Source organism: Spermophilus citellus (assembly GCF_964194105.1).
Source record: "Spermophilus citellus genome assembly, chromosome: 10".
In the NCBI taxonomy this organism is placed as follows: Eukaryota; Metazoa; Chordata; class Mammalia; order Rodentia; family Sciuridae; genus Spermophilus; species Spermophilus citellus.
This window is the reverse complement of record NC_138197.1, coordinates 54,573,098-54,588,921: the sequence shown is the minus strand read 5'-3', so window position 1 is coordinate 54,588,921 and position 15,824 is coordinate 54,573,098. Positions and strand designations below refer to the sequence as shown.

The 15,824-nt window shown below is 39.2% G+C and overlaps 1 protein-coding gene across 3 annotated transcripts in view; it reads left to right on the top strand.

Annotated features, from left to right (window-relative positions):
• The window catches only part of TMTC1 (transmembrane O-mannosyltransferase targeting cadherins 1), a 260,026-nt gene that overhangs the window by 214,375 nt on the left and 29,827 nt on the right, over nucleotides 1-15,824 (top strand). The window lies entirely within an intron of this gene.

Sequence of the window (15,824 nt, the reverse complement as noted above, 5' to 3'; positions counted from 1 at the left end):
CATCTCAGTAAAATCAAGAACAGTCAGAGCATACGTTGATACAATACAAAAATGTAGCCCATGGCTTTTTTTTTTTTTAATTAAACATTTTAATTTTATTCCTCAAGAAATAAATACTTTATACATTCATTTTAACTGGTGGGAAGAAAAATACACTGATCAATATACCAGATAATAGCAGTCTATATAGAAAAATAACAATGTAAGCTGGTGGTCAATCAGAAAGATCAATAGATGCATATTGTTTTTTTGTTTTTTTGTTTTTTTTTAAGGAGGAGTTGTTAAATATATCACAATGGAACCATCATGGTGAAGATTTAAAAAGAATAGAAAAGAAAAGCCCAGGGACTCTGCCAGTTGGCACGTTGCCATTGTGGACGTTGGTATCTTGTTTGCTTAGTCCAAAGCCTTCAGTTCAGACAAAGTTAGAAGAAGGAGAAGACATATTGATTCAAGTAAAAGAGAAGGTCTCTCAAGTTAGTCAGAAAGAAGAAAAGATTCAAGTAAAAGAGAAGGTCTTTCGAGCTAGTGAGACAGAGGAAGGAAGTTTAGAGCAGAAAAAGCCATCAGGGGAAAAGTTACAAAAGGAGACTGCTACTAACAACTGTCACTCCACGCGCTTACTGAATAGGTTACTGAGCATGTCTGACTGCCTCTCCAGTACTGTGCAGGCTCATGGCTTACTTTGTTCTTTTATCCTCTTCCTAATAGGATGGTCTTCAATGTCTCAGTAACACAGTATGATGTCTCTTCCTTACCTTCCTGATTGCTTGTTGATTTCAACATATTTATGCACATGTTGGCCCTTTCTATTAATGTGTGTGTTTATTTAATCTCATTTGAACAGAAGCATTGGGGTGAGTTTATCACAAAATAATCTGATATAATATGAGCTGATAGGTGCCATCTAGATCTGAAGGTTTTTGTTTACAAATGGCTTTATCTGTTTGGTTCCATGGTACACACCTGTAATCTTATCAGCTTGAGAGACTGAGGCAGGAGGATCACAATTTCAAAGCCAACCTCAGCAATGGCAATTCAGTGAGACCTTGTCTCTAAATAAAATATAAAATCGGGCTAGGGGGCTGGGGATGTGGCTCAAGTGTTAACACGCGGCCTGGGTTCGATCCTCAGCACCATATACAAACAAAGATGTTGTGTCCACCAAAACTAAAAAATAAATATTAAAATTCTCTCTCTCTCTCTCTCTCTCTCTCTCTCTCTCTCTCTCTCTCAAAAAAAAAAAAAAAAAATCGGGCTAGGGATGTGGCTCAGTGGTTGAGTGCCCCTGAGTTCAATCGCCGGTTATCTCCCCCCACACAACACAAAAAAAGAATGGCTTTATCCACCTATTGGAACACAAAACCAAGAGAATACTATCAAATACAGTGAAAGAAATAAAATATAGATCAACAATAAATTAATAAACTTTGCTTTTTAAATTAGTTGACATTGTCAAAGTCTAACAAAAACTGAGAATGATGAAAACCAACTGAGAATGAAGAGAGGTACAACTGCAGCAGGAAAAAAAGAAAAAAATCACTGCTACTAGGAAGCTCCCTTTAAAAATAAAAACAAATAAGGCCAGGTGCACAGGTGCACACCAGCCATCCCAGAGGTTGAGATTAATCTCAGTGGATTAAAATAATGTTAATAGCTAATATTTACGTATTACCTTAATTCTACATGGCATTATCATCCATATCCCTATTTCATAGGTAAAAAAAACAGGACTCTAGAAAACTCTCAGGACCTTTATCTGGGCTGTGGCCAACCAAGGATTGAATCCCTCTCTTTGGATTCCTTGTCCTATTTGCTTCCTATTCCCTGTACTTCTCAAATAGTTCTATGACCCCAAACTATACAATATTAAACTATTTAATGGCATACAATTGCCTAACTGTGTCTTTCCTAAGGAAATAGTAAAGTTGGTTTATGATGCTGAAATTGCATTGCCAAGTGACAGAGAAAGGTGACCCAGAAAACAGCGGGGCTAATCTACATTTAGATAGCTCCGAACTTTACTTCTACGTACCTTAATATATTTCTGAACCAATGGCAATGGGTCAAAAGCAAGAAAAGAATAAGAATATTCTAAATGTGGTATGACATGATCTGTTTTACTATTTAAGATTTATGCCCTCTTTGTCTCTTGAGATAATGTTGGAGTTATTACAATTCACTTTTTAGAACTGTATCTTTTCTTTTTAATAATCTAGAAGTTAATGCTCATTCTAAGAACCTAAGTTATCTCTATAGATATAAGCAGCTTAGATTTGTTCTAAGAGGAAAGCAGTGTCATTATTCTTGTTTTATAAACAAGGATCTTAAGATTGGAAGATTATGTGACAAGGATCCGCTTCCATAAGGCAAAAGAATGGAACTTGGGTCTGTCTGACCTAGTACCCCTGACCTTAAGCACCATACTTTAGTGCCTCCTTGTGGCCCAGCTCTAAACTGCAGAGAGCCTAGAACAGCCCAGTAAAAATACAAGGAGTCAAGCAAGTAATTTAAAATTCACAAGAAGCCATATTTTAAAGCATAAAAAAGTAAGAGAAAGTTTAATAATACATTTTATTTAACCCCAATTATGATTTTATCATGTAGTTAATATTTTAAAAAATTTTAAATTTATCATAAAATTTAAAATATTAATGCATTCTTTATACTAAGTCTTTGAAATCTAGTATCTGTTTTACACTTATAGTCTGTCTCAGCTTAGCTGTCTATCTCAGGCTAGCTGTATTTTAAATGTGCAACAGCAACATATGGTCAGTATTGAACAGTATAGACATTTAATAATCTTGACTTTGAGAGAAATATGAGACTTTGTTCAGGCCAGAAGGTCTAAATAAGATGTGATTCTGTCAGAGAATCCTGGCAATATTGCAGCAACTCATTTGAATTCTTGGAATTATATGACAGACAGCTTTTCACAGCAGTAGACTTTACTGAGTGTTATCCAAATATATTTGGCCTCTTTCATGCCTTTTCATGGGACTTGGAAGCTAACCTATTATGATTCTGTGCAGCACATTTACAGCGTGAGAAATTGATAAGGACCAGCTTTCCGTGCCAGCATTCTTAATTTCTATTAATTATTGTTGGCTTTGCTTAGAACCTAAAACATCCAAAAAGAAGGAGGAGGAGGAGGAGGAGGAGGAGGAGGAGGAGGAGGAGGAGGAGGAGGAGGAGGAGGAGTGGTGGAGGGGAGGGCAAGAGAAAAGAAAATAATTTGTAAGATTAGCATGAAAACTTTATAGATAAACAGAGCAGAAGTCCCTGATGGCTCAAGAAAATGTAATAGAATATTTAAATTAGAGGTATAGGAAAATATTCCTGTGAGTGATTAAATAGTTGCTTATGTTTGTTACTAAAGCAGAAGATTAAAAGAACTTGTTAAAGAATCAGGTCATACCTCCCCATTACCACCACTACCTGCCATTCACATTCAAGGATAGGAGTGTTAGAGTAAACCTGTTAATCAAAACTAAGAGGGAAAAACGTAATAGAATATCTAATAATTGAACTATATAAATGAATTTGATGACAATATACATTTTTACACTGTTTCTGAAGAAAATGGAACTTCTAAAGAAGTCTAGGACCCAAAAACAAGGATACTATTATCTTTATAATAAATTTGAATGTTTGGGATATGCTTCCTCACCGTGTGGGTATTAGCCACACAACCTTTTATTTTTCCTTCCATGAAACAAAATTTTATACATTCAAGATAATTCTGTCCTCTACTTTTTAACTGCAGCTCCAGAGTGCGCAAAATGCCAGTTCAATGGATAAAGAATGCTTTACAAAGCCCTTACTGCCACCTGAGAACATCACCTGTGAGTGGCAAGTGCTGTGGAAGGCAAACCCTCCCCAACCACACCCATGGTGACCTGGTAGTCCTCAGGTTACTTCCCCCTTATCTCTGGTCCCAACCCACTACACTTTTCCTCCCCTCATCTCTGTCGGTCTCATACCTGTCTTGTCTCCATCTTGCAGCTTTTTTTTTTAAATATTTTTAGTTGTAGATGGACAACTAAAAATTGTAATTTTTATACAGTGCTGAGAATTGAGTCCAGTGCTTCACATGTGCTAGGGAAGTGCTCTACCACTGAGCCACAACCCCAGCCCCCATCTCGCAGCTTTTTAAAGCTCAGTTCACCACCTCTGTCCTCAACACTACCAATTAGCACTATTTTGTACATTCTTCTAGACTATCAGGCTCTGGAGCTCTAGGGCAGTGATTCGCACTTGCCAACCTACACTACCATCTTCATTAGTTCAGTAATTCTGGTGATCACCCAGTTCTTCTGCTTCCTTCTCTCCAACGCACTTCATTTCTGTTCCACAGTGGTCATTCACCAACATGGCCCTGCCACTTTCTAACCATGCAGACCTTTTGGTTCTCTAGTACCTGAATTCTGAAACATTCCTCTTTGTCCTGGACCCCTTACCTCTGCTCAACCTCTCTTTCTCCCACTCTCTCCTTACTACTTCAAAGGGGTTGTAATTGTGACCTATCACCTCCTAGCTCTTCTCTATGCTCAGTTGTCTTCTTTACCTTCTGTGGTATTATTCTCCTCTTATTTTCTCAATCCTATTCCATACTGTCCTTAGAATCTCTGTTCTCTGATTTTTTTTTTTTTTTTTTTTTTTTTTTTTAGGAGAAGGGATACCGGGGATTGAACTCGAGGGCATTCAACCACTGAGCCACATCTCCTGCCCTGTTTTGTATTTTATTTAGACACAGGGTCTCACTCTTGCTTAGCATCTCACCATTGCTGAGGCTGGCTTTGAACTCAACATCCTCCTGCCTCAGCCTACCGAGCCACTGGGATTACAGGCATGTGCCACCACGTTTCTGTTCTCTGATTTTTATGTTCATAATTTATAATCCCATCTCTGATATATCTGACATATTTTAAGAATGTGTGACATGCCTCTTTCACACCTTGATTATCATTAACTGGCTTGACCAGAGTGACCTAAAATACCCCATTGTCTGTATTTTGTTTTCCCTAAACCAGTATTGCTCAATGTTTTGTTTGTTTTTTTTTTTTTTTTTTTTTACTCATGATCACTGCCTTCAGGATATGAAACTTTAAAAAATATTTTTTTAGTCTCCCTTTTTGCCCAGTTGCTGAGTAAGATTTGTTAGTTAGGGTGGGGCTTTGGAGAACACAAACCCTGGTAAATGTGTAAGACAATTTTTTGCCACTATGGCCGCCTTGCCCAAGAAGTGGTGTCTACTTCTGTGGAAAGCACGCCTCAGATCATCATCCAGTCTGTCACATGTAGGAGGAGAAAAACACAGGATCCTCACAAAACTCTGAAGAGAGCATCATGGGAAAAAACCCAAAATCAAAAACAGGGTGGAAGTTAAGAGCTATTAGATACTTATCCCCTGTGTTCTTTTACGAAAGCTCCTATTTCCCTATTGCTTTGTTCTTTGTTCCCTTCTTCAGTGTCCTGTGCACATACACGCAGAAGGTGACATCATCCCTTCACTTGGGCTGAGAATTATTACAGCTTCTCTTCTCCCTACCTTAAAATATTTGCATGTCCACAGACTCCTTCTGCATTTGCTCTTTTGTTGGATAGAATTACCTTACCCCTAATGAGGCTAGTGTTTATACCTGTGTCTTTGTGGGTTGTTTTTTTTTAATCAAGACATACTTAGCAGGGAATAAAGTATATATGTCTTAAGTGGTCGGGACGAAGTTTTACAATTACCGCAAATAACATGGGTAATTTCTACCACCCCAGAGAGACCTTCAAATCTCTTTCCAGTAAATCTTCTCTCCTCCAAGGCAATGGTTATTCTGATTTTCTTTTTCCACCATAAATTAATTCAGTCTATTTTAGAACTTCTTCCATAAGTGAGTGTTTAATATGTGCTATTGACATCTCTGTATTCTTTCATATAGTGTAATTTTTGAGTCTTATTTATTTTGTTCCATGGGTTTTTTTATTGCTGAGTAGCATTCCACTGTATTCATATGCTGTAATTTGAGCATTCATATTCCTGTGGGTGGATACTTGGTTTATTTTTGGTGTTGATTGTTAGGAGTGAAACTGTTATGAATATTCGTGTTCCATTCTGTATACTTCCACTTTGGAGTGGTAAATACACAGAAGTAGAATTGTGGGTAGATATGTCTTTCATATTTTAAGAAGTTGCTAAACATTTCTCCAAAGTACTTGTCACATTTTCATTCCATGGGACACAGTGAGAGACCCATTTGCTCCATGTCCTTATTAACAGATGGTACCTGTTTATCTTCTTTATTTCAGCCATTGATAGTCATTGCTATAAAATCCATGTGTTTTCTTTCTCTTTTTCTCTCCTCCCTCCACCATTGTCATGGGCTCTCTCTTAAGTCCAAATTCTCCCCATTCCACAAACTTCCTCGTTCTCCAGACTGCCCTGGGAAACCCTCCTTAGAGGAGCTACTTCCTTAAGTTGTTCTCTGAACTCTGATCAAATTAGCAAGAGGCGCTGTTGGCACTCAGTGCTTCTCCTTTCTCCTCACCTGTTCACACAGCTCTCTGGTGGGGCTGCTCTCCAGTTCTTCCACCCTACTTCCTCTGAAGTGAAGAATCTGCCATTGTAGGCCTCCTTCTGTTTTGAAGCTCTTTTTTTTTTTCATTGCTTATATTATAGTGCACCATTTTGTTCTTCTGTATCTAACATCTAGTCTTCTTCCATCCTTCTTATAAACTTTGAGACCCCTGAGAAATTCGTTTTATGTCCATCACGTGTGCATACAGAGTCCAAGCATCTTAGCATTCAGAACTTTCCGTAATCCTGCCATTGTCCTTTGCATTTTCTGCTCTTCTCACATCTGTGTAAACCCAGACACCAGCTCCATGGACCGCTTGTCACCATGTGAGAAATACTCAACCCACCAAACTACATTTACTAAGACAGTTACCAAGGCCATAAAGTTAGACTTCTTTAAATGTAGTTTCATTTACATTTTTATTATTTTATAATTAGTTCCTGTCCAAATGAATTTGATGTTTTCCTGCATCTCCATGATTTGAAAGTTATTTTTATATAAACAGATTGCTAATTGATAAATATTTTTTATCTCTTCCCCCACACCTATACTCATTCATACCATGATTACTAATGAATAAAGGCTGAGTAGTTTTAAATCCATGCATGGTTTGCAAGGAAAGTATTTTTTCCTCAATCTTTTTTTTTTTCTCTGATGGCTGCCATAAACCCTGGTGCATGAGGACAGAGCTACACAGGAAGCACTCTGGGTGAAAGTAAGCTCTAAGGAACCCCCGGGTTTTGTTTACATTCTTTTCAAGGAATTGGAATGTCATTTTCTTTCTGTGCATAAATATTTCTAGCAGAAGATAATTAAACAGGCCAGACTACTTTGTCAATTATAAGAGGTTTCAGTAGTCTCCCGTGTCCTGAAAATCTTTTTCCCTGCTCCTCTGCTCACCTAATCTTTCCCAGATTCGTTTGTAATCTAGTCCCCTTTATTTAAGCTCCTGTGCTGCAGAATTACTTGAGATATATGTTAAAGAAGGAATCATTCAATTAACGTATAAGAGTCATGTGGATAATTATTAGAAATTTCTTTCTGCACACAATGTCTTAACTTTAGAATTTCAGGCACCTCAACTATTTATCTTAAACCCAGTAGGAGATCCACTTTGCCCTTACACAGGAGCTAAATTTGGTATATAGGTTGTTGAAGATGATCAAAGGAGTTTCAAGTTTAAAAGTGCTCTATGTAGGCCAGGAAGAGAAGCCAGAAGGGCCCAGAGAGGAATGTGCTCCATCTTTGTTTCCTCAGGTTGAGTACACACCTGCCTGTGCCCGCAGGGTCTGTCCCAGGAAGCACGTGGGCAGGTGAAGCTTGCCCCGTGCACCTCCATTCTTGGACACTCCTTTTCAAGTCTGCCAGCCTCCCTCCCCTCTCTGCCTTCTGCAGACATCCCAGTGCCCCTGCCTCACGCTCTCAGGCCACATCACTTATCTGCCAGGAAGCATGGCAGAGCTCTCTGCCCTCACCTTCCTGCCACCCTCCTCCAAGTGAAAGGAACAACAGAACCTGACAGTGACACAGGACTTCCTCATGCCTCATGAACTTGTTCATCTGGGTCAGTTGGAGGACAGACACTGTCACTCTCCTATTACACACAGGGAATTGGCTAGGAGAGGGTCAGAAGCCTCTAAGCTGTGAGGTGGGACCTCTGCGTCTTGTGCTCTCTCTCACAGCATGCTGCTGCCTTCCTGGCCCCTGTGTGCCCTTTCAGGACTAGCAGCTGATAGAAGTTGGTGAGTTTGAATCTTAGCTCCACTGCATATTCATGTATGACCTTGGGAAACAATTTTATCTTGCATTTCCTCTGATTATTCATGTATATACTGGAGATAATACCAGTAACCACATCCTTCAGGATTACCAAGTATTGTAATGCAGTTAACATAGGACCTAACACCCACTAAACATGAAGTAAGGCTTAGCTAGTATCAATTATTTTTAATGCAGGGACATAATTTCTCTTTTCCGATTGGAAGCTCAGCTTCTTGGTAGAAAATTAACAATGGATCGGTTACATAAAGCATTTGTTACCCGTGCAGTTTAACACTTTTAGGCAGTCGTCAACTTCTTTGAGTCTCAGATTCCTTCTCTTTTAAGATGAGAGGACCAGGTGATCCCACAGAGCTCTCTAGCTGCAGTACTGTGGCTTTATTGAGGAATACAGGTTTCTAGTCTCCTGACTGAAGTGTAAATAAAAGACAACCAGAGAATTGAAAGTCCGTTTCTCTTCAGAGGCAGGGCATGTATTGTAATGGCATCCTGCCTTTGCTGAGAAATCAGTCAGTGAAGCTTCTGATTGAAATTGCGGGTGGGAATCTGGCTGGTGAGTGGGGAGCTCACAGTTATTGCATCCTCCTATGTGAATCACACCACCCGTGTGGTTTATTCCTCCCTCACAACGACTTGGGGTGATAGATTAATATGCACACTTCACAAACTCCGCCACGGAGGCTCCTAGGGATGAAGCATCTAATCCATGTCATCAACTGGTGAGGCAGTCAGCCTGAGCCTGAAAACCAGGACGTGCATTAAACCATATCATCAAAGCATCCCTTCAGCTAAGGGGCAAATGATTCTGGCTAAACTGGGATTTTCTCAACTGCCTTCTCTTTCAGGTCCCAACCAGGGAGCATTGTTTTTATGGATTCTTCCAATCTCTTCCTGGGTTTAGCGGATTGATTTGTGTGTACTTAAAAATAATGCTGACTTAGAACTAGTTTTGTACCTGGAAGTGATGCTGTCTTGGGACTGATTTTGAGCTCAGGAGTGACACTGGTTTGGGGCTGTTTTTTTTTTTTTTTCTTTTTTTTTTTTTCCAGCCCACCTCTGTGTCCCTGTGGCACAGAACTAACTCCACATATGCATGAACAAAGCCACAGTGGTCAGGTGTCTTGTGGCTCGGGTGCAGAGCGGGACAATGAAGATGTCAAGAGAGGTTCCAAAGGAGTAAAGAAGAATCAGGACTAGCATTCCTGGGACCCTCTCTGTGCCAGCCCATGTGAGGTCTTTTGGGAGCCCAGGCCCATTTCTGCTGCTGTATGACTAGATGGGCCAGAATTTTCTATCTATTCACTCCTCAGCTTCCAGTTTGGGGGGGCCAGGAGCCAGGGAGTAGTAATCTGCTCCCTGAATTTTAGCTATAATGAGTATGATTTTGAATTGGAAAGAAATTCTTTTTTATTCCTCACTATCCCATGAATGAGTTCTCCAGACCATTGTGTATTCACATCTGTGGAAAAACCCAGCAGAAAAACTAGGGTGACCCAGTAAACTAGGTGCTGTGTATCCACTGAACTTCCCAGGATATGTTCAGTAGACCTGAACCTAAAGCTACACAGAGTATACCCTGTTTTCTTCTCTTTATGAATAGGAAAGACACTAGGGCAATGGAAAAATGTGTGCTTTAAAAAGATCATCTCAGTTAGACATTTGCAACTTGACTTTCACAATTCAATTCTTTGGAAGAGCTAGTAAAATCCGTCTGCCAAGAAAGAAAGAAAAAGAAAATCATAAGCGTTTTCATTTGAGAGAGATATCATTCCTGGATCCAATAACACAACAACAAAATACCCCAACAAAGAAATAGTAAATAAGAGGCTGCCCAGTGCTCCAAGTTCACACTGTGGTTAATGAGAAATTTTATTGCTGCCAAGTGGATCGCCAAATCCATTTATTTCTGTTACTGGCATTTCCTCAATTCTCCCCAAATGTCAATACTTTTTTTAAAGCAAGCATCTGTTTTCAGTTTAAATGAATGTGTCATAAGATTCTAGACAGGAATCCAAAAAGTTTTCTGAATTGACAAACCTAACAGGTCCTTAATTACTGAAAGAAAACGTGGCAAAGCCTTATTTGCTTTTGCTAAATCTCTGTCATTGAGATAGAGCCAGGAAAATGAGAGGAGGCAAATGTTTTTACTTAACTCACAGGAAAAACAGTTTCACTGCTGTATAACCAAAGGGAAAATTCCCTGTGAAACTACAAATGTTTAATGTCAAAATTTGCACGTTTTGAACAGGATCTAATTTCTGCTTAATGTTTCTTTCATGAAATCAATGACGAAGATGTTATGGGTCCCAGGAACCCATTCTCGGGAATTTTAGCCTTTTGGAAGTTCCTCTGGGAAACTTAAAAAGAGCTGAGTTTTGCAGCAAAATATTAGAAGGTTTTTATTTCCGTTATGATGCTTACATGGATAACAGGATAGAGGACATGTATCCACAGCATACATTCACAATAGAGCTCCTAGGAAAAGAAAATGCCTCTTCCAATTGCAGAGCTCCCCACCTGCCCCCATCCAGCCTCCTCACCTCCCTTGGCAGGCAGAAGTGTTTCTTGGCGGGCAGTTCAGCAGGCCACAGCTACCTTTTCCTTCAGCTCAGGTGGTCCCATGAGTTTCTTTCTCCCTCTTTAGCCTTCAGAATCCTGTTGTATTTAGCGTTGTATTGATAGGTGAATCCCACATACAAGTCAGGGCAGCCATGTTCTTAAAGACCAGAATTGCCTGAGGAGCTAAGATTAAGATTCCTGGGCCCCACCCAAGATCCACTACATCTTAGAAGACCCTAGATTCTGCATTTTACTAAACACCTAGAAATTTTTTTTTACAGGGGTGGGGGTGGGTACTAGGGATTGGATTGGACTGAGGGGCTCTCAACCACTGAGCCACATCTCCTGCCCTATTTTGTATTTTATTTAGAGACAGGGTCTCACTCTTGCTTAGTGTCTCACCATCGCTGAGGCTGGCTTTGAACTCAAGATCCTCCTGTCTCAGCCTCCCAAGCCACTGGGATTACAGGCATGTGCCACCGTGCCTGGCAACACCTAGGAATTTTTAAGCACTAAACTTCTAGCAGTATCAATCTAAGAGAGAAGTGCAGATAAAATATTTTAGGTCATGGATAATCACCATTTATCAACCAGTGACTGCATATGGCAGACAAAGAAATTCAGGGTGTGCTGAGGAGCAATAGAGATAGAGGGGCAAAAGAGATAGGCTACCTCTTACCTGTTATCTTACCTAAATGGGGTAAGGTAATAGTTTCATCCACGCCAGTGGAACCCCCTAACAGAAGCTCAGAAAGACCTTCATGTCACATGAATTCCCAAAGGAATTCACAGTGTTCTTTTCATGACTCCATATTCATAGTGTGTCCGTGGCTAGTTGCACAGGGTGTGTACTGAGGTTTGATTTTATCTACTTGTTCACAAATTATGACCTGATTAATTCAGGTGGTTTTTCTAAAGAATTCTGAGAAAACACGTGTAGACATGGTAACCTATATCACATGCTTGGTTAGTTTAGACAAAAATGTTATTTTAATATTTTTTCCTCTTTTGGATTGACCTGTCAATTCATTTCAAATGGCTAAGGAAGTAGTCTCATATAGATAAGACTTATACTGATAATAGGCTGTTGAGTTTCCTAAATTATTTCTTATAGAGCCAAAATGAACACATTGGGAAATTTCAGTACTGTCTAATGCTGGCCCAGGGGTGATCTGTACAATTCAAGTATATTGGTAATTCCCATTATTAAGCAAGTTCACACTATTTGAAATTGTCTGCCTCTCCTGTGATGCCCACCTCCTTTTTACATGGAAATAACTGTCTAAATCTTTCTTTCATGAAAAACTTCCTTGGCAGCTAAGGAAGAGATTCCAAATGCCTTGATTCTTTCTTGCCTGAGCATTCATCTGTGATCATCACCCTGAAAAATGCTGATCTGCTCCTTTCTGTGGCCCATGTGGCAGCTAAGTGGATTCTGAATTCTTTTTAGGCCTGCTTACCTCGACATTTGCCTTAGAGTAAACCTGCCTGGGGGAATGATTCTGTTACTGGTTTTACTTTCTACTTGATAGACACCAAAGATTTAGGTATATTAGCACATCCCGGGTTGTGCTAATAAGTACAAAAAGAAAAGTTACTCTGATATTTAACCTAAATTTTTTCTAAACAACAAAAAAGGGGGAGGAGCTAGTTTTCAGTGGGTGATTTTAGAAACATTAATTGAACTAATAAAAGCCAACAGTGGTTAAGCACTTAACAAAAAAGCCAAAATAGATATAGTATCTACTGTGTACCTGAGACACAGAGAAGTCAGACAATTTGCCTAAGCTGGTTAATGGTAGAAGTAGAGTCAGAGCCCGGACTGGTCTTTGAGCTTGTGCTTTTAACTGCTGTGTAGTCAGGGTACATAAGCTGCTTCAGAGCCTGCAAAGTACTGACTGTATATATGTGTGTGTATGTGTCTCCGTTAAATATATATATGTGTCATGTATATATATGTGTATAAGAAAGGTAATATATATGTATAGACATAGATAGACATAGATACAGAATTGATAAAGATATAGATTAAGTATCCCTTGTCCAAAATGCTTGGGACCAGAAGAAGTACATTAGGTTTTCTAGTTCTTAGGATTTTTTAAATACTTCCATAGAAAATTTACAAGTTAAGAATCTCTTGTCCAAACATCTAAAAATCAAAAAGCTTATAATTTTGGAGCATTTTGGATTTCAGGTTTTCAGATTTAAAAATACTTGACCTGTGTAGATATAGAGATAGATACACATACACAGACCTTCTTTATTTCTTTTTTCTAATCATGTTATGGGCTTAGGATCTTTGATGAGAGGACAGTGCTTTGAGCCAGGCAAGTCAGGGAAGGCTTCACTGGGAACCAGAAGTTAAGTGGGGAGGAGGGAAAGGCCCTCTGTGAAGTGCTATGGTAAGGACACCAGGCAGAGAGGCACGAGACCTGGGGCAGGTCCTTCCTCTTTGCTTGGGACCAGACGTTCGTTGAGGCTCTCGGAGTCTCACTTTCATCACTATAAATGAGGGAGGTTGGTATATTCATAATACTCAAATGTGGATGGTGATCATATTCATACGGAGGACTTCCTCAGAACATGAAGGTCTATTTAAAGTACACCCAGGTGACTTTAAGTTACTGTGAAGATAAAGAATCAATGGAGCAGGTGATCTCTTAGGTTCAATAGAAGATATGCCAAAATCCACCCAGTCTGGTTGGAATAGTGGGTCCCAAGGTGTTTGTGGAATGTCGGTCAGAACCAGATTGTAGAGAGTTTTGATTGAGTCTATCTGTAGGCAGTTGAGCATTAATGAAGATTTCTACCTCAGGGACAATGTTGAAAGCAGTGCTCATAGAAAACTTTCTTTTAATTGTCTGCATGTAGTACAAAGAGAAGAAAGAGTAACTAGAAGCAAATGTGTGAAATAAAAGTGTGAACTGAGGTGTTAACAAGCAGACAGAGTAAGGTGCACTGTTGATGGCAGCAGTCTGATAGTACTATAGGAATCTCTCCTCTGTGTTTAAATAGGGGATAATTATCAGAGGAACATGTGCTACAATGGGCATATGAAAAAGAATGCTACTAAAATCTGAAACAGTTTGAAATTAAGTTTAACTTCACATGGTAATCATGTTGTAAAGTTCTATGTGGACAAATTAACTGCTGTAAATTTTTAAGCCAAAACCACACCTATGATACAAGTTCCCACCAAATGGTGAGCAACAGGACTGTAGAAGAAATATCCTCTCAATTTGTCTCCCTTGTAGAAACAAAAACAAAATTACTACTTATGGAATGTTTGGACTTTCTTTTAAAAGCATTGCAAAGTATCTGTCAAAGTGGCATGTGACATCTGTTAGTCTGACCCTTGGTGTCTAGTGATTCTCAAAAGTTCCCAGACAAACCAGAATCATCCAAAAGTACAGAGCCAAGAGGAAGAGTCCTCTCTGCCAGAGTCTTTGCGTCTTATAAAATTCTCATCACTGAGCTGATCACAGGATGAAACATTTTTCTTGAAAGCAACAAGTTCCTTAAGGAATTTTAGAGATACCATTTTTCACAAAGAAATCTGAGTTCCTTTGAATAACTGTGATGATAACTTTTCCATTGTATCACATGAATGTTAATGGACAACCTCAAGTATTTGCATTCATAGACCATGTTAAGTGGTAATTAATCTTGCTGAGTTCATTTGTAAAAAGTCTCAGTTTCCATTTTAACTGATATAAGTTATGACAAATGAAAACCATTAAATCTTTACTATCATTTTAGTGGGTTTTTTTCCCTCTTCTTATTTTAAAGAGTATCTGACTAAATAATGCCTTGTGAGACTTAATTTCAGCCTTCATCTCCTAAATCTGCATCTTCCTTTGGATTTTAGGATGATTTCCAAATTAATGTTTATAAAGATTTATGAAATCGTCAGAGAAAGAGTTCTGCTAACCATAAAATCAATAGTCAAATTACCAGGATTAAAACATACATTTGCATTTTTAAAAAAGTGAGCAAATGGAAGAATTACTTCAAGGTATAGTTTAGAATAGAAACCTGAATATATGTAATCCTAATGGCTTCCATAGACGTAAAGACACTTTTGAAATTTTTATTGACTGGATGAATCAACAAGAAAGCTTTAAGAAAGATGTAATACAGATTTATTATAATCCTGCAATTTTAAAGCCACATCCCAAGGACCATTCACTTAAGGACACAGGTGTTGAGCAACTTGTTTTCAAAGATAGGACCGTGCATCAGAGAATCCTATTAGGAGTTAGCTAGATCCCAAGAAGTAGATATAGTATGGAAAACCACCTCCCTTGGGAAATAGCTAAGTGCCTGGCATATAACAGACAATGGTAAATGTTTACTAAATTGAACCCATAAATCCAAGGTCTGTATTGGAATCATGAATCCCCCCCGGCCCCCGTACCCTCCATCTGTCCCGTCCAGGTGAAATCAACTTGTTGCAAGCTGCTCTGGCAGCTTAAGAACTCATACATGTGAGTCAGTATTAGCTTCTGTTTTAGTCAGTTTTTTCACTGCTGTGACTAAAAGGACCCAACCAGAACAATTATAGAGGAGGAAAAGTTTATTTAGGGGCTCATGGTTTCAGAGGTCTCAATTCATAGACAGCAGACTTGATTCCTCAGGGCTCAAGGTGAAGCAGAACATCATGGCAGAAGAGTGTGGCAGAGGGAACCAGTTCACATGATGATCAGGAAGCAGAGAATGCGAAAGGTCTCCAATTACAATTTGTATCTCCAGATACAAATATATCCCCAAAGCCATGTCCCCAGTGCCCTACTTCCTCCAGCAACACCCCCACCTGCCTTCAGTTACCACTCAATTCCATTGGGAGATTAATTCACTGATCGGATTAAGTCTGTGTGTGTGACTCGATCATTTTTCCTCCAAACCTTCTTGCGTTGT